The following is an 11877-nucleotide window of genomic DNA, read 5'->3' as shown; positions in this document are numbered from 1 at the left end:
ACTTCCACACTTTAGTTTTTCTTTTCATATATTTTGGAAAGACACTTATTTACTTCATTTTTATGTTGGCTCTATCATTTGCAAAGTTAATGAATTCCTGTGATGATTTTGACCAATGTAGTGAGGACAGAGCTGTTGAAATCAAACAAGCTCTGAGCCAATTAAGTCAGACTATAGCTAATAATGACTATTTTCCAAGAGCTGCCAGTCTTGTTTAAGGAGTAGGCATACATTCGTCATTGTTGTTCTTATTATTTTCAGCTAGTTTATTCCATCTCCAGGTTTGTAACTATATTTTTTCATGCATAAGCCAGTGCAATAAGTTATTCCTGTCCCTTTCCTAATTCACAAAATTATTCCTACCAAATAATTTTTAGCATGGCACATTTCCCTCCAGCATACATTTATAGGCCTTTTCATGAATTTCCTACAATTTTATTATTTTTAAACAACACTAATCCATTAATTATATAGTTTGCACAATGCATGTGTTATATTCTGTAGGTCAAAAACAACCAAAAACTGTATAAATTTGGCAGATGACCATTTTTCCAGTTAAGAGCAAGAGAAACCACAATTTCTGATAATACAGAGGATTGGGATGACTCTCTAAAATGCAAAATTGATGGTTCACAATTACAAATAGCCCAAACTCTTGCAGAATGGAAGGAAGAAGCATGAAACAGGGAAATAAATTAGTCAGTGCTAGTTAATTTAATAAAATTTAAAAAAAAACCCAAGCCAAAGTTGGTACAAATTGTCCTATTATTATTATCAATGTATTCAATATGATTTAGATTTCCCCATTCTGACACATATATTTACTAGTAAGTATATTAGATTAAGGTCAAATTTAATCTGGATATACTTCTGTTATTAAAGTCTGAGGGAAGAATGATCATACTTAATACTGAAAGGCAAAGAATAAGATGGGCCATAATGGGGATGATGTGTCTATTGTTCAAGGGATTTAACCAGAGATAGTTCAAATAAAAGGACTACTTGATGTCATGACTACTTGTTGACTTCCTCTCCATATGCATTACCTGTGCCATTCTATGCCTAGGATGAAATAGAATCAATGCCATAAAATGACCACAATATTTGGCATCATTGATATAATTTTCAAAGCACATTACTATCATTTTGAAAAAGGCCATTCCTATAAGCAATAAATTGGATCCTGTCTGATGTTATCTACTATCTGTTCCAGCTCTAACTATTCAGTAACTTCCTGTAATCCACTTTTAAGGTTTTTTTTTTTTTTTTTTTTTTTTTTTTTCAGCTCTTTATTGGGTATTTCACATCTTAAATGACAGGAAAAAAGAGTTGAAGGATCTCAGAAAGTTAATTTCTACTTTGGGCAAATTAGAGTTGGTCAGGATTATGATTAAATTGCCAAAGTCCTAACCACTGTGAAATGATTATCATTTAACCCCTTCATAGAGGACCACTTTCAAAGTCACAAGAAGTTCTGCAAAATACTGGGTCTGAATTCCTTCCTCTTCATTCTTTTTTTTTTTTTAAACTGGATACCAGATGACGTTAGCAGCTTTACAAAGTCTTGGGCATGTCCTCCACCAAATTAAATTTAAAATTAAACTGTCAGACTAAAGTTCCTGGAGGGCATTCTCTTTGTTCACTCATAAATGTCAGTCTTAGCTCAATTATCTTTAACAAGATAATACACTGCAATAGCTGGTAGTGATAGTCAGCATTACTCTTGGAGTCTTCAAAAGGTCTGGAAACTCAGTATCTTTGGCAACATAAGTACATTTTCAAATTCTTTTCTCATCTCTTCATCCAGCTTATGAGCCTAAACTTCATAAATTCTTTTACTGTGATCTACAGTTGCTGCTGGCATAGTGAGGACACCAGGAAATCTAGATATCAAGTATCAAGATATTACATTTCATTGAGCATTTGTTTCAAAAAAGATTTTATCCTTTATTTGTCCAATTGCCTCTGTGAACTCATGCTCTTCCTCCTCCTCCTCATCATAGAGGAAGCACCCAGTGACTGTAGCTGGTGACTCAGATTATCCTGCAACCAGCAACTGGGAAAGGGAAGCCAGAGCTGTACCTCACACCATGCTGCACCATAGCTCTTCACCATAATTATGCTTCTGATGAGAGCATATTGGTGGAAAATAGGGTTAGCTAGATGGAAATAATTGGAAAACTCATGCCTTCTACTATCAGTTACATATAATGTGTTATCTTTTTCTAAAATAACTTTAAGTTTTAGAGTCAGGTGTAATGGATCTAGAACTGTACATAGGAAAGCAATGATGTTTGCCCAGAGAAACCCATTAGGGGCTCCTTTCTATGAATTTCAGAGTCACCTTCCTCGTGGAATTCAAAACTCAGATAGTAGAGGTCATTATCGTGGAAAAATCTAAGTAAAAAAAAAAAAAAAGAATCCGAAGACAGCGGAGTGGAAATTTGAGCAGAAAGGTAATGAATATGGGCTGACCAGCCTGAAAGGATAGACAGAGCTTCCAAGAATGAGCCATTCGGAGATCACTGATTTCTGGGGTCAGCCTAGATGCAGCCCCTTCTCGTCTCTCTTACAGGATGGAGAAGCTGTCCTTTGTGCTCTCCATGGACAGAGGAATGACATATTGCACTAAGTCCACGTGGATGCTAACATTTTTAGTCAAAGAAGCCACATCTGAGCCATGGACAGGTGATGAGAAAAAGGGCTGCATTTTGGTGTCATGAGTCTATGGCCCTGGATGGAACAGAGAAGCCAGAAACAGAAGTGTCCAGGACAGTCTAAACCTAGAAGGAAGGAATTGTGTGTGTGTGTTTGTGTTTGGGTACCTGGGATTGAACTCAAGACACTCAAACACTGAGCCATATCCCCAGATCTATTTTGTCTTTTATTTAGAGACAGGTTCTCACTGAGTTGCTTAGTGCCTTGCTTTTCCTGAGGCTGGCTTTGAAATCATGATCCTCCTCAGTCTCCAGAACTGCTGGGATTACAAGCGAGAGCCACCACGCCTGGCCATGTGTATGTGTTTGATAGATAAAAACGGAGACAGGGAATGAATGAAAATGGCTATGTTCCATAAGTAAGTCATTTTTACCCTCTGAAGAAAAGTATGAGTCCTAGTGGCCTCTGTCCTTCTCATTATGCTACACACTCTGAGATCTGGCTTTCATTGCAAAGCAGACTCAGTGATGATTCTGGGTAAGACCCTCTAGGCTTCTGGAACCTGCAGCTAAAGATGACCCAGTGTCTTCTAGCCTGCTTCCATTGGAGCAGGGTTTATTGTAAGTGTAGAAGAGAGTTTTATACCCTGATAGCCATGTGCTACAAATTCCACTTGGAGAACACATCCTGTGGAGTGAGGGATGGCTGCCCTCATCCTAAGTGCAGTTGTGGGATATAGGCAGAAGACTCATAGGTGCAGGGGCCTCAGTGCTTAGAAGCTCAGGACAGAGGTTCAACACGCAATCCTTATATTCCTACCCCCCAATTCCACAACCATAACCTACCATGGCCTTGAAGTCCCCATGTGTCTTTGGGATTAGGAGAGATCCTTTACCTTTATTTTGCAAGATCATTAAAAAATGGACCTCAGAGACCTCAGCAAAAATGATTGTGGTGGCTGGGATTCTGTCCCAGGTGGTCTTAATTCTGGAACTGAAGGAAAATAATGGCCTAGATGAAAGATGCTTCCCACCTTCCTTATGTAGGGCCTTATTGCACACAGAAAAAGAAAAAATGAGAAAAGTAACAACAAAGGGAAAAAGAAAAAGAAAAAAATCAACAGCCTCTACATGAAAATAGGTACTCAATACTTCAATGGAGATATCACTTTTAGGAAATTGTTTGATTATATTGTCATATTAAAGAGACTGATAACAATAGAGGGAACAGAAATTCAAGGATGTAATAAGCATAATAATAAGATTATGAAGGTTTCAATGGTGGCCTGAGTTCTGGTGACTCGCCTGTGTAGACAAGGACCTTGGAGAATGGAAACTGAAATAGAAACATTTCATGTGTCTCTAAAACCTAATAGGGAGATTGGTAAGGACCCGACATTGCCAGAGAGAGGCCTGATGGAAGAAAAAAGCAGAAAAGAAATATGCAGGGAGGATCTGAGGGATGGCATCCATGAAAACCCATAAAGTTGTGTCACCTGGACATGTGGGCTGGTTCAGAGAGCAGAGAATGTATGACCAGGTTAAGGGTTACTATGTCAGGTTTGCATGTGACACCAGTAAGACAAGGTCACAGTTTATATAAGATGCTGATGAAACTGCTTTGTGTATGAACATGTGTTTACTCATCTGTATTTCTGATTGCTGACTGTATAGGATCCTTGTTTCTTTACTGCAGAAACTATGGGAATATTCCCTTAGGCTCTATTTCCTCATTCATCTGTGCCTTCCTGAGATGTCTGATTGTGTGTCCAATTGTATTATCTATGTTTTTCTGTCTCCTCTTCATGAACATATCCTGTTGCACAAGAGTCTACACTACATTCACCTCCACAGAAGCTTGACATTGAAAAGGCAAAGGATAAATATCTGGGCACCCATTGGTTTTTGTATCATTTCCTCATTATTTGAAACAAAGTGAGAAATGCTTTCACTTCCACGAAGTGTAGCACAGTAATAATCAGCCTCGTCCTCTGGCTGCAGCTCAGAGATGAACAAAATCCCTGCATTGGCTGAGGCATCTTTGGATCCAGAGAAGCGGTTAGGGACCCCAGATCCCTTATCCTTAATTGAGTCTGAGTAGTAACCGAGAAGATAGTGGGGAGGGTTCTCAGGTTTCTGCTGATACCAGCTTATCAAATAGTTATCAACCCCAAAGCCACTGCTCAGGGAGCAGGTGAGTCTGGCAGATGCTCCAGGAATGCAGAGAGGGAGGGGCTGCTGAGTCAGCACAGGCTGGGAGAGAACCTGAAAAAAAAAAAAATTTATATATATACATGGGTGCTGGGGCAGAGACCACCTTGAAGTTGTCGGGAGCCTGAAGTAAAAGGATGAAGCTCTAACAGAGAAGCTGATTGAAGACTATGATGCATGTTTCTACCTGAGCAGTGAAATAGCAGAAGCAGGAGGAGAGGAGTGCTGGCTATGATGGACACAGATCCCTAAACCTCACAGTGGAGCTGGGGAGCCCCAGTTCTCCTTTTCTTTTTTGTCCTCTGGAGAGGAGGGGCTGTTCATGCAAATGTGTTTCCATCATGACTTCCCCAGCTCTCCTTGAGCCTTGGTGCTAGAGCTCAGCTCACACTGCAGACTCAGGAGGATGCCCCTTGGGGAACCCTGGGAGGAAGCACCTGCTGAAAAAATGCCAAAGCCCTTACTTAGAGGCTCTGCTAGAATTTCCATCTGTGAGCACAGCATGCTGCACTGAGACCAGGGCTCCTTTGGGTAAATAGTCCTCACTGAGCAGCTGTGTAGGGACCAGAGGACAGTTCCACAGTGTCCCCTGCAGGTCCCAAGACACACAGCTCCCTTTGGCCCAGAGATTTGAGAGCTCAGTTGGTTTCTTCAGTTCACCAGGTCACTGCCCTTATGCACAAATATGGACTAAGTTGTGGATAATTTTCTACCAATTCGTTGAGTGTAAATGCTGTATTTTGCCACTTCAAGAAGTTGTGCCTGTATTTAGGAGGTGTAAATGTATAATTAAGTGACAATAGAAAGTGTAAGCAACTCATTGAAGATGTAAAAATGATACCCTTTTATCGAAATGTAATTTTGAATAAGTACACATACTTGTTGCTTCAACTATTCTGAATCAATAGTTGGATTCCAACTACTATAATATAACCTGAAATGTGCTTTGACCTATATTTTAGCTAATAAAATAATTTTAATAATTTACAAACTGAAAGAAGTATAAGGGAATGAAAAGGTTATAGCTGCTGGGTTCTTCCCATGCCATACTGTACAGAATGAATTCTAGACCAGTGCATACCCTTTCTGCCAATTATTTTCTTCCTTTATGTACTTCAATCAGTGCAGATACAGCTCTTCTATTAACAACAAGCTCAAAATTCCTTCATTCTTTATGTACAAGTTCTCCCACCAGAATCATCTGTGGGATTCTGGGTTGAGTTCTTGAATGTTGTAGTTTTGAGGGGGTCACATGTTGGATTTTGGCCTTTGGATACGACATTTTGTAAATGAATACCTCACTGGCTCTTAGTTAATATAAATGTTGCTAGATATTTATAAAAATCACCCTGCTCTGCAGTGCATTTGCTCATGGAGTTCATCTTCTGTGTTCAGAATTTTTACTACCATCCACCTGCTCCTGTGGTTTCTTTACTCAGGACCTGAGAATAATCATGTGCTTCTGTACTGTCTTCACAAAAACCAATCCATCCTACATCCTCACTCAAGTCCATGGTTCTCACCTTTTCCTTAGACCTAACATCAAATTTCTCATTTGACATGCCCTCTTGAATCAATTTAGAACCTCAAATTTCAATGTCTAGAGATCAACCTCAATCATGATCTCTGCCTTAATTCTATGTTTCTCTCTGGATGTCCTTTTCTGGTGAACTCACAAGGTCAATCTGGACACTCATGTGGTTTTTCCATTTTGTCAGGCTGTGGTCTGGGCTCCGTATATACAGAAGTGTCAAAACAAAACAAAATTTCTGTTCTGAACGAACACAGTTCCTGGTGGAGAAGATATAGTGAGCAGCGTGTCACAGTGAATTATTCTCATGTGGCTGACACCCACCCTGACCATGCTCACCCCGAGCATCTAAAGCTCACTTCTGACTGCTGAGGGCCCTTTGCCTCTCAGAGGACATTAGCACTAATCATTTCTACTGTAACCTCTCATCATTGTGTACCTCCCAGTGCCCTGATCACCTGAGTCTATGTAGAGTTCCTTGGTAATTTTTCTCCACCTCTTTTCTTTTTATATACACGGTATTCAGTGGGACATTTTACATACATGCTATGATAAAAGCATTTTTCTGCCTAAATAAACTCCTGTAGATTCTTTCTATATCAAGATAAAATAAATATATATTTTCATATTAAAAATCTCTGAGCTTCTTCCCAGCCATCCTATCTCGACTCCTCCTCCTATACCCTGAACACAACCACAGGTAGATTCTATTTGCAAAGAGGATTCTTATTTCTGGACTGTAGGGTCTCTTTGTTTCTGAGTCCTTCTGCTCCTTCTGCCCTACTCCACTATCTTCACTTATGACTAGGCTCCAGATCATCTACTAGAAAAATCCTTACCACCATGAATTGGATAAACATTTGCTTTCATGGTATAGCATATAAGGAAATTTTGAAACCCCAAATTTTAACCACTTTTGCCAATATTTCCATAAGTAAAATTTAAACAGAGAAATTTATAGCAGAGGATAAGGATACAATTCCACCCATTATTTTCATATTTGATTGGCTGTAAAAATTAAATCTTGGTGTAACTATTGCATATTTTATCATAATTTCTTTATTTAATATTCTAACTTTGAATGAGAAGAGTATCACTTTGATTATAATCATTTATCTAGAATCAACAATTAATACAGATTCTAATGCATTTAAATACAACATTGACTTTAATCATGAACAACTCTTGAGAAGTGTCTCACCAGAGATCCTGAAGGACTGTTTCATAAGGTAGTTTAACTTGAAAATTTTGTTAAGAAGTTATTTCTTCTTCAGGTAAGTGGTTTAAACATCACATTCAACCTCCCTGGGTTATACCAGATAATAAAGTTCATGATCTAAAATTGACTTTCCAGCTCAAAACTCTACATTTTTGCCATTATCCTGAAAAAATTTTATTGCCTTATGGATTTCTATAAGTCCTGATTTTTGGGGTAAAACTAAGAGATAATGAAAACATTAAATTTAACATATGACTCTATGTCTAGGCACAAAAACATATAAATATTCTCTAATACCTGGCCTCTTCTTATAGGGACAAAGAAGGCCAGATGTTAGAAAATTCTACCCTAAAAGCAACACTAAGGGGCCTCTCCTTGCCATCTTTCCCATCTTCATTCCATCCTGGTGGAACTTCCCAGGCCTGGGACCATGACAGCAATTCAGAGCAAGAGTCATGTCCTGTAATGTGTAGCCAAATGTTCTTTAATTAGAGAGAGAGAGAGAGAGAGAGAGGTGTGTGTACATGAAGAGTTAACATTGTGGAAGGAAAAGTCTGGCTTTTATCCTGGCCCCTGGTGGGTAACCTCCTCATCTTAGGAATTTCCTCAGGGACCACAACTGACTTTATACTCAGGAGCTAATTCATGTTCTGTCCCCAGATAGGTTAAGAAAGGAGAATGACCACATTAGAAAGGCCAAGTAGATGACTACACATTTGGAGCTTTGAGTGCATTCTGTTGGAAGAATCTCCTCATCTTCATGGAGTTGAGGGGGCTGGATATTGAGTTTACTTCAACAGAATTATGTTGATATGTTTAAGGCATAAACACCCATCAACTACTCTGAATTCTCATTTGCTTAGTGATCGTCTGTGCTGGGTAATCCTTTAAAAAAATACCATCAGCAGAGTGAGGCATCTTCAGCAAAATGATGCTTCAATTTTATAAACTCCCTGAAGTGTCCCTCTCTGTCTCTTTAACTGACTTAATATGATTTGCATTTTTTTTATAAAAAGACTGTAATCTTCTAAAGAATAGAGCTTTCATTTTGTTCTATAACTAATTGTTATGAATCTTCAGATCTGAGATGTTCATGCAAAGTCAGTATTAACCTGTGAGATCTTCCCTTGATCCAGGTAGTTAGCAAAATAAACCCATCACAGAGTGATTTTACCTGAACTGTATGAATAGCAATGGGGCAACTCCCAAAGCTGCCTCAGCTACAGAGCACTCTCAGAATTTCCTTCCTGAGGGTTGCATCAGTTCTTTCTGTTTTTACCTCTGTCTCTATCTAACAAAAAAAATACCCTGAGAGATATGTTCACATGTAAGTGGTGGAAGGTGGTAAAGTGGTTGAAGCCCGTCCCTCTGTGCACATGCTACCCCATTTGTCAGGGTTAAGATCTGGAATTTCAAGGGAAATATTCTATCCAATCACTGTGTGGAATATTCACAATTGTTGAAAGTGAATGAAAGTAACAAGAAGATGGTGACAAAAGGACCGTATGATGTACACATCTGTAAACAGACTTACAATCTCTAAAATAAAATTACACCAGTAGACTCATGACTGGGAACAAATACACATCTGAATACAAACTCGATATTTCAAACACTGCTGAGATCATATTTGTATAAGAGGTTATTTAATATGAAATAAATTTATAAAATATCTTGGAAGGTAGAAATTATTAATCAAGGTCAGGAGGCTTCTTCTGGCTTGTGAGTCAGGACACTGGGAAGTTAAGTATAACCAGGGCCATCAGCCTGGTGGTTTTTGTCTTACTTCCCCTCTGCCTGTGTCACTGTGCCATAGTCTGCCCCACAGTAGTAGACATTCTCATCCTCTTCCTGGATGTTCTGTATGGTCAGGTACCGATCCAGGCCAGAGCCTGAGCCTGAGAAGCGATCAGGAATCCCATCCCCCTTGGATCCCACAATGCCACTAGTGCCCACTCGCATCACAAACCGGGGGCTCTTCCCTGGGCTTTGCTGGTACCAGGCCACCCAGTAACTACTGTAGCCACTGCTCAGGGTGCAGGTGAGTTTGGCTGTTTGTCCCACGGAGGCAGATGCAGAGGGTGGCTGAGTCAGCACAAGTTGGGAGAGGGACCCTGTAAACACAGATACATCACAGTAGAAGTCAGGGCCAGGGTGCCTGTGTTTGGGGATTTGAGCCCATGAGGATAGACTCAGGATAGGGGTCTGCCATGGGGCACAGAGGTCTGTCCCTACCTGGGCAGTGAGCAAGCATCATAAGAAGGAGAAGCTTCCCGACCATGTTGAACCCTGTTTCCTGAGTTCCCAAGCTGTTGTGGACTGTGCTCAGCCTTTCTTATCTCTCTCCACTGAACTTAAGGTGGAGCAGCTCATGCAAATGTGCCTCCACCCACTGCCTCTCACTGTCTGTACTTCTGGCTTGGAATGATGCAAGACAGAGTCTGGAGTATGAAGATACTTTTATTGGCCTGATGGGCAGAACCTGGGAGGAAGCAGGTGCTGGGGCTACCAGAAGAACACAGTTGCTTGAGCTCACATTAGTGTCAGAAGGTTCACCTCCTCTGTTCACCCCTCTTCAGATATGAGTTCCTCTGGGGACATCTCCATATATGAGCATATTTTATGGGCCCCCAGAAAGTGTTCCATGATGTCCCTTGAAGATTACATATAAAAGTTTATTCTCCTTTAATTTCTGACTCTTCGATTTTACCTTTTCATTTGAATCCTAGAATGATTGATGGAGATTTTTGTGTGTCAAGCACTGTGCCCAGATCAATATTACTATTGTATGCAGACTCTTTATGCTTTAGGGGCCTATTGTTTCCAAGGAAAACTCAACAGGACTCAATAAGCAAATATAAAAGTGCCACGAAACAGAAGAGTGGAGCTGGACATTTTTACTGCTTGGGGTTATAGAGGAAAACATACTCAGAGGGATGTAATTAATCTTTTGTTCATATTCTATAATCATGTCCATTTTTTCAGGGTGGAAGTTGGCTGAGCTTGGTAAGACAGTTGCCCAAAGTCACATCATCACCCCAAGTTCCAGAGTTTAGATCACTCTGATCAAATGGATTATATTTACCCATAAATCTGGGCCATTTGTCTAAGGGGAAAATTGGTCGACATCTATAATTACGAATGATTATAAATTAGAATGAACCAACACAAATTACTTATCTTACATTTGCAAAGGTCAGTGAATCTCATGGTGACATGGATCTCAGTGGACTAACCTCAGCATGTTGGCAAGGCTGTGCTATTTTCTGTAGATATCCCCAGGGGAGAAACAATCTTCTTGCTTTTTTCTCCTAGGGGTCACCTACATTCCTTGGCTGATGACCACCTCCTCCATTTCAAAATCAGAGAAAATGAACAGAGATCTTTTCACATACACCACTTGGACTTGTTCTTCCAATTTTCTTTTCTTCTTTTAAGGACACTCATGATCCCATTGTCTTCAGGTAGATTATAGGATTATATCCTAATCTTAATGTGAGCTAAGTAGTAACATTAATTCTGTGTATAACTTATTATTACTTTATCGTACATCCTAACATATTCATAGACTCCAGGGATTAGGCTGTGAACATCTTTTTGGTCCATAATCTGCCAACCACATTGCACTGGGCAAGGGAACTTTAACCATTTATGCACACTTATTGAAAACATAATAAGACATCACCAAAAAAGGCACAAGCAATTGAAGTTTGGAGTTTGTTGTGCATTTTCATTATACATGTATGATTCTTTAAAGCTCATTGTGTAATTTATAATGATATATAGTTTATAGTATGATTTTATTATAATGTATATCAGAAAACCTCTAATAATGTCCTGTAAACATAAACCATAAATTTTGTTATTCTGCTTTTGTGAGTTTTTAGCACCAAATATAACGCAGAGTGTAGGTTCCTTTTTTTTTTTTTTTTTTTGACTGCTCACTTCCCTGTGGTTTAATAGCATTGACTGAATCTTAAAGATACTCCTTGGGATTAATGGTCCTAATTGAACAGTTGTGTGGACAGTTCTACAGCGCCCTCTGGTGTTTCCAAAGCACATACCTCCTTTTAGTCTGGGGATCTGAGAGTCCAACTTGTTTTTGCAGCTCTGCAGGTCACTAAGTCTATTCACACATGGATGGTTTGAGTTGTAGATTGCAACACACTCTCTGAAATTACTGTCATTTAATTTACATAGTACCACATATACATACATAGATGTCAATTAAAAATTTAGTGCTCTTAAGGAAGATTCTA

At 39.4% G+C, this 11877-nt stretch overlaps 2 pseudogenes across 1 annotated transcript; both read right to left on the bottom strand.

Moving 5' to 3' along the window:
* Window positions 1-1014: 1014 nt before the first annotated feature.
* Window positions 1015-1864, bottom strand: LOC143406957 (CCR4-NOT transcription complex subunit 7-like; annotated as a pseudogene).
* A 7536-nt stretch (window positions 1865-9400) lies between these two features.
* Window positions 9401-9927, bottom strand: LOC143642004 (immunoglobulin lambda variable 9-49 pseudogene; annotated as a pseudogene). Its single transcript, XR_013155563.1, has 2 exons — window positions 9854-9927; window positions 9401-9732 (listed from the first exon to the last, which is right to left on the bottom strand). The product of XR_013155563.1 is annotated as an immunoglobulin lambda variable 9-49 pseudogene (transcript).
* Between the last annotated feature and the right edge of the window lie 1950 nt (window positions 9928-11877).

Source organism: Callospermophilus lateralis, chromosome 1 (genome assembly GCF_048772815.1).
Source record: "Callospermophilus lateralis isolate mCalLat2 chromosome 1, mCalLat2.hap1, whole genome shotgun sequence".
Taxonomy (NCBI): Eukaryota; Metazoa; Chordata; class Mammalia; order Rodentia; family Sciuridae; genus Callospermophilus; species Callospermophilus lateralis.
The sequence above is the reverse complement of the archived record's forward strand: the minus strand, read 5'-3'. Positions and strand labels throughout refer to the sequence as shown.